The 7,500-nt window shown below is 55.3% G+C and overlaps 2 non-coding genes and 1 pseudogene across 2 annotated transcripts in view; all 3 read left to right on the top strand.

The window, feature by feature from the left end:
* The window catches only part of LOC123666343, a 1,903-nt gene extending 469 nt beyond the window's left edge, over positions 1-1,434 (top strand). The window contains exon 1 of the ribosomal RNA XR_006745237.1: positions 1-1,434. This exon is cut by the window's left edge and continues 469 nt beyond it. This is a non-coding gene — a ribosomal RNA (small subunit ribosomal RNA).
* A 265-nt stretch (positions 1,435-1,699) lies between these two features.
* LOC123666324 lies at positions 1,700-1,856 on the top strand. The gene has a single exon (XR_006745220.1). It is a non-coding gene; the product is annotated as a 5.8S ribosomal RNA (ribosomal RNA).
* Positions 1,857-2,534: 678 nt separating this feature from the next.
* The window catches only part of LOC123666303, a 7,264-nt pseudogene continuing 2,298 nt past the window's right edge, over positions 2,535-7,500 (top strand).

The following is a 7,500-nucleotide window of genomic DNA, read 5'->3' on the forward strand; positions in this document are numbered from 1 at the left end:
CCGGCACGGGGAGGTAGTGACGAAAAATAACGATACGGGACTCTTTCGAGGCCTCGTAATCGGAATGAGTACACTTTAAATACTTTAACGAGGAACAATTGGAGGGCAAGTCTGGTGCCAGCAGCCGCGGTAATTCCAGCTCCAATAGCGTATACTAAAATTGTTGCGGTTAAAAAGCTCGTAGTTGCATTTGTGCGCCGCGCTGCCGGTGCACCGCATCCGCGGTGATACCGACACGTCTGCGGAGCATATCGTCGGTGAGCCGGCGGTAAAACGCCGGTTCAATATCAAAATCCTATCGCGGTGCTCTTCGGTGAGTGTCGAGGTGGGCCGACAATTTTACTTTGAACAAATTAGAGTGCTCAAAGCGGGCTCAAAATGCCGCTTGAATATTTCGTGCATGGAATAATAGAATATGATCTCGGTTCTATTTTGTTGGTTTTCAGAACTCCGAGGTAATGATTAATAGGGATAACTGGGGGCATTCGTATTGCGACGTTAGAGGTGAAATTCTTGGATCGTCGCAAGACGAACATCAGCGAAAGCATTTGCCAAAGGTGTTTTCATCAATCAAGAACGAAAGTTAGAGGTTCGAAGGCGATTAGATACCGCCCTAGTTCTAACCGTAAATATGTCATCTAGCGATCCGCCGACGTTACTACAATGGCTCGGCGGGCAGCTTCCGGGAAACCAAAGATTTTGGACTCCGGGGGGAGTATGGTTGCAAAGCTGAAACTTAAAGGAATTGACGGAAGGGCACCACCAGGAGTGGAGCCTGCGGCTTAATTTGACTCAACACGGGAAATCTCACCAGGCCCGGACACCGGAAGGATTGACAGATTAACAGCTCTTTCTTGATTCGGTGGGTGGTGGTGCATGGCCGTTCTTAGTTGGTGGAGCGATTTGTCTGGTTAATTCCGGTAACGAACGAGACTCTAGCCTGCTAAATAGGCGTCGTCATTTAGGTGTGTCCGATTTCGGTCGGACAACTCACTGGCGGCGTATTAAAATTCTTCTTAGAGGGACCGGCGGCTTCGAGCCGCACGAGATTGAGCAATAACAGGTCTGTGATGCCCTTAGATGTCCTGGGCCGCACGCGCGCTACACTGAAGGAATCAGCATGTTCTCCCTGGCCTAGAGGCCCGGGCAACCCGTTGAAACTCCTTCGTGCTGGGGATTGGGGTTTGCAATTATCCCCCATAAACGAGGAATTCCTAGTAAGCGCGAGTCATAAGCTCGCGTTGATTACGTCCCTGCCCTTTGTACACACCGCCCGTCGCTACTACCGATTGAATGATTTAGTGAGGTCTTCGGACCGACACGCGGTGGCTTCACGGCCGTCGGCGTTGCTGGGAAGTTGACCAAACTTGATCATTTAGAGGAAGTAAAAGTCGTAACAAGGTTTCCGTAGGGGAACCTGCGGAAGGATCATTAACGAAACTGCCGTATTGCGAGACGTATCGCCCTCGAGCGTGAAGTTTCTGCGATATACGCGTAGTGACGCTAATAGACATTCTGTTCAACGACGGAAAAAAAACGACGTTGAACAAAAAAACAAAATATAAAAGTCGCGCGCACCGTTTCGCGGTGACCGACCGTACATTTTATTTATTTATTTTTTTTTTTTTTATTTTTATAAGACTCTTAACGAATCTTATTCAATTAATACGATGTAGATTTCGATCTACAACGAAACCATTACCCTGGACGGTGGATCACTTGGCTCGCGGGTCGATGAAGAACGCAGTTAACTGCGCGTCATAGTGTGAACTGCAGGACACATTTGAACATCGACATTTCGAACGCACATTGCGGTCCGTGGAGAAACATCCAGGACCACTCCTGTCTGAGGGCCGGCTGCATAAATACATATATCACACTGTACGTTCGTATATAAATTCGTTTATTACGATCGTACATATGACGGTCTCCGTATGTCTCAATCAGAGACTTCGGTCCGTTTAAATATTGTTAACGTTCGATACGGAGCGAATAAGCGTATATGCGTATATGTGCCGTGTGTGCGCGCGCGTATATTGCGTTTACGTCGATGCGAGAGACAGCGGTACAGGTTTCGACCTGTACCCGTATCTCGCGTACGTACGCGCAGCTCGACGTTCTCGTCTCGAAGACGACGACGTCCCGCGTCTCTCCGTCCTTTCGGTGACGTCGCGCGCGTATAGTCTTAGAAAACAAACTAACGACTATACATATGCGCGCTTCTATGTCGACGGGGTAAACGGAGAGCGATGCGGCGACGTCGCGCAGTCCGAGAGACACGGATCGTCGTTCTATCGCGCGCGTCCTGTACGTTATACGCACGCGAATCATCCGAGTATCGTTCGCACGAACGACGACGCGCGTACGCGTATGCCGTCGCGTAGTCGTCGCGGTAGGCGGACTCGACGTCCGAAGAGCGCGTCGACGCCGACGCCGACGTCGAAGACGGGACTCTAACGAGACCCCCGTCTCTCGGCGTACCTTCGGCGCCGTCGCGTCGACGGATATCGCGTCTGCCTCGTTTTTTTTATCGTTGGCCTCAGATCAGGGAGGATCACCCGCCGAATTTAAGCATATTAGTAAGCGGAGGAAAAGAAACTAACCAGGATTTCCTTAGTAGCGGCGAGCGAACAGGAAATAGCCCAGCACTGAATCCCGCGGTTGTAACGATCGCGGGAGATGTGGTGTTCGGGAGGTATCGCTTTCTCGTCGTCGCCACTCCTGTCCAAGTTCGTCTTGAACGGGGCCGTTTTCCCGTAGAGGGTGCCAGGCCCGTAGCGACGGAGCGAGACGGCGAGAGGTACACTCCTCAGAGTCGGGTTGCTTGAGAGTGCAGCCCTAAGTGGGTGGTAAACTCCATCTAAGGCTAAATATTACCGCGAGACCGATAGCGAACAAGTACCGTGAGGGAAAGTTGAAAAGAACTTTGAAGAGAGAGTTCAAGAGTACGTGAAACCGTTCAGGGGTAAACCTGCGAAACTCGAATGAACGAACGGAGAGATTCATCGTCAATCGGCGGCGTACGGGCGCGCGCCTCGATGTCGAACGCCTCCCCTCGCGGGTGCGTCGTGCGGCACGGGTCGCGTCCGTCGACGTCCGTCGACGGCGTGCACTTCTCTCTAAGTAATACATCGCGACCCGTTCGATGTCGGTCTAAGCGCCGTTCGGGAGTCCAGTCGTCGTGTTAACGCACCGCTATTGGACCGTGACGGTGGCCGATCGGCCGTCGGACGGTAGTACAAAGTCGTACTTTTATACGAATCGCGCACGCGCCTCGCGCGCGTCCGGCCCGACGCAAGCGAACGCCGTACAATGTCGACGTCCTGCCCGAGTGCGGACGTTGACGCGGCGCTGCTGTCGTCGCAGCCGTGCTGTCTCGGACCGTGCGCGTATCCGTCTGCGATGATTCATTTTCGGGCACTCGCAGGACCCGTCTTGAAACACGGACCAAGGAGTCTAGCATGTGTGCGAGTCATTGAGATTATTCAACGTAAAACTGAAAGGCGTAACGAAAGTGAAGGCGCGCGCTAAACCGCGCGCTCAGGGAGGATGGAGCGTCGGTCTCGATCGATCTCTCGCACTCCCGAGGCGTCTCGTTTCCAATCCGTGAATGTAGGCGCGCTCTGAGCACAGATGCTGGGACCCGAAAGATGGTGAACTATGCCTGGTCAGGTCGAAGTCAGGGGAAACCCTGATGGAGGACCGTAGCGATTCTGACGTGCAAATCGATCGTCGGAACTGGGTATAGGGGCGAAAGACTAATCGAACCATCTAGTAGCTGGTTCCGTCCGAAGTTTCCCTCAGGATAGCTGGCGTCGATTATTAACAGTCCCATCCGGTAAAGCGAATGATTAGAGGCATTGGGGCCGAAACGACCTCAACCTATTCTCAAACTTTAAATGGGTGAGAACTCCGGCTTACTCGAACGATGAAGCCGGAGATCTGATGACGGTGCCAAGTGGGCCAATTTTGGTAAGCAGAACTGGCGCTGTGGGATGAACCAAACGTAGTGTTAAGGCGCCTAAAAAACGCTCATGGGACACCATGAAAGGCGTTGGTCGCTCATGACAGCAGGACGGTGGCCATGGAAGTCGGAATCCGCTAAGGAGTGTGCAACGACTCACCTGCCGAAGCAACCAGCCCTGAAAATGGATGGCGCTGAAGCGTTTTGCCTATACACTACCGTTACGGGCACGTGCGACGTTGTACGTTTTGCGTCATTATGCCGTAACGAGTAGGACGTGCGCGGCGGAGTGCGCAGAAGGGTCTGGGCGTGAGCCCGCTTGGAGCCTCCGTCGGTGCAGATCTTGGTGGTAGTAGCAAATACTCCAGCGAGGCCCTGGAGGACTGACGTGGAGAAGGGTTTCGCGTGAACAGTAGTTGCTCGCGAGTCAGTCGATCCTAAGCTCAAGGAGAGATCTTATGTCGATGTGGCGTGTTTTCTTTTATATTATATTATATATAAACCGAATAACGCCCTTTGAGCGAAAGGGAATCCGGTTCCTATTCCGGAACCCGGCAGCGGAACCGTTTCAATAATCGTTCCCTCGTTTCAAAGCGAGTGTTCGACGGGGTAACCCAAAGTGGCCTGAAGACGCCGCCGAGGGGTCCGGGAAGAGTTTTCTTTTCTGCCTGAGCGTTCGAGTTCCATGGAATCCTATAGAAGGGAGATATGGTTCGGAACGCGAAGAGCACCGCATTTGCGGCGGTGTCCGGATACTCTCTGCGGACCTTGAAAATTCAGGTGAGGGATGTACGTGGAGATGTCGCGCCGGTTCGTACCCATATCCGCAGCAGGTCTCCAAGGTGAAGAGCCTCTAGTCGATAGAATAATGTAGGTAAGGGAAGTCGGCAAATTGGATCCGTAACTTCGGAATAAGGATTGGCTCTGAGGACCGGGGCGTGTCGGGTTTGGACGGGAAGCGGATGCGGCCGGTGCCGGGCCTGGTCGATGCTCGTTCGTCTCTCTCGGGGGGCGTTCGGGCGGAATCCGGACCCGCGTTCCGGCCTTCCGCGGATCTTCCTAGCCGTAAGGCCGCGTCGGTTTCGTCTCGTGCGCGATCGGCGCGGTTCTGTACGACCGCCGTTCAACGGTCAGCTCAGAACTGGCACGGACAAGGGGAATCCGACTGTCTAATTAAAACAAAGCATTGCGATGGCCCTCGCGGGTGTTGACGCAATGTGATTTCTGCCCAGTGCTCTGAATGTCAACGTGAAGAAATTCAAGCAAGCGCGGGTAAACGGCGGGAGTAACTATGACTCTCTTAAGTGTGGGGAAGGAGTGTTGGGCGGGCGCCTGGTTGGACCTGCCCAGTTTGTGGGCGTACATTTAGTACCAAGACGGGGCTCGGTGTTCACAAGCGTAGAGCCCACCCCGTCGAAGCCAATGCGGAGGCCGCTCCACTGCAGGTAAAGCGCAGGTGGTGTGAGGAGGAGCTGTCGCTCATGGCGAGGACCGAGGCGCAGTTTACGGTGGATACTGGGAAGTGTTCGAACGTAGACCTGCTCGCCAAATTGCCCCAACTCCAGAGGACGTTGGAGGCGATTAAGGGACAGCGGCGGAGTGTGAAGTACAAAGGGCTGGTGAAAGCCTGCCTGGAGGAGATAGCGCTCTCGTCGTCTGGCCCAGCGAGTAGGGGTTCGATAGCGGAACAGCCCCCGGAAACGCGGCCCCTGGGACCGCCGGACGTCAGCACTGAAGTCTCACCTGTCGTAGACAAACCAGCAGAAGCAGTCGAAGCCTCACTAAGCCCGGAAGCAGCGCAAGCCCTCGAATCCCTGCTCCTGAGAGCGGAGAGGCGCAAGCGATGCCAGGGACGTGGGGCCAAGGCCGCAAAGCGGTCCCGCCGTACATCTCGAACTGACGACGACATCGCGCCGGTTTCGATTTCGAACCGCAAAAGAAGGCGAATGGAGTACGCACGGATGCAGGAACTGTTTCGGAAGTGTCCGAGTCGTGCAGCAGCCGAAGTGATAGACGGCCACACCCGGGTCGTAAGGCACACCCTCGAGGATCTGGAGACCTATTGGCGACCGGTTCTCGAGGAGGTGTCGACCGCCCCGGGACCAACGCGGAAAGCGCTCGATGCTCTGACGCGGGGGGAAGTGGCCGACTATTCCGGGCTATGGGCGCCGATCACGGTCGAGGAGGTGAAGGCGTCCTGTGTCGACTCTCGGACAGCGCCAGGGCCGGACGGAATACGTTCGGAGGAATGGCGTGCAGTTCCCGCTCCATTGAAAGCGGAAATATTCTCTGACTGGTTAGCCAAAGGCGCTATTCCAGATCCGCTGCGGCAGTGCAGGACCATCTTTGTGCCGAAAAATGACATCCCTGCCGGCCCGGGCGACTATCGGCCAATCTCGGTTGCGTCGGTACCGCTCAGGCACATGCACGGCATACTGGCCAAGAGGCTGCTGCGCTGTTGCCCCCTGGACGCGCGTCAGCGCGGCTTTGTGAGTGCCGATGGAGCGCTGGAGAACACTGCCGTGCTGGACGCGGTGCTGGGGGATAGCAGGAAGAAGCTGAGGGAATGCCATGTGGCGGTCCTCGACTTTGCCAAGGCGTTCGACACAGTGTCGCACGGGGCACTGCTAGAATTGCTGAAGGCCAGGGGCCTGCCCGAGGGTTTCCTCAGTTATCTGGCTCACATGTACGAAACGGCGCATACCACCTTAGCCGTTAATGGAAAGAACAGCCGTCCTGTGAAAGTGGGTCGAGGGGTGCGTCAAGGAGATCCCCTATCGCCGGTACTTTTCAACATGGCGATGGACCTAATTCTTGCGTCGCTGCCGAAGGGCGTCGGCTACGGGCTGGAAGGCGAAAAAGTCGCGGCACTGGCCTACGCCGACGACCTAATCCTCGTTGCGGGATCGAAGGTCGGGATGCAGGAATCCATCGACTGTGTTGTTGAGGTCGGGGAGATGATGGGGCTAAGGGTGAATACCAGTAAGTCTTCCGTTTTGTCGATGGTGCCGGATGGGAAGCGCAAAAAGCACCACTACCCAACCAATCGGATGTTCACGGTGGGTAGGTCAAAGTTGAGGCAGGTGACGAGCGTGGAACGATGGCGCTATCTAGGTGTCGATTTCGAATCAGCCGGAACGGCGATGCTCGAGCTACAGGTGCGTAAGGCCTTGGACAACATCACCAGGGCGCCCCTAAAGCCACAACAACGGCTCGAGATAGTGAGGGGTCATCTGATTCCGAGGTTCATCCATGGCCTCGTGCTCGGAAGGATCTCGGACGACAGACTCAGAATGCTCGACATCGAAGTCCGGGGCGCTGTGAGGAAGTGGCTGAGGCTGCCGATTGACGTGCCGAAGGGGTACTTCCATGCGGAAGCTAAGGACGGTGGCCTAGCGATCCCGTCGCTGCAGGCGGTCACCCCGGAACTCATTTTACGGAGATACGGGGGCCTTGCCTCGTCGCGATGGGCTGCTGCGAAGGCCGCCGCGAAGTCCGAAAGAATTCGGAAAAAGCTGAGCTGGGCCCGGAAGCAA

Source organism: Melitaea cinxia, chromosome 25, assembly GCF_905220565.1.
Source record: "Melitaea cinxia chromosome 25, ilMelCinx1.1, whole genome shotgun sequence".
Lineage (NCBI taxonomy): Eukaryota > Metazoa > Arthropoda > Insecta > Lepidoptera > Nymphalidae > Melitaea > Melitaea cinxia.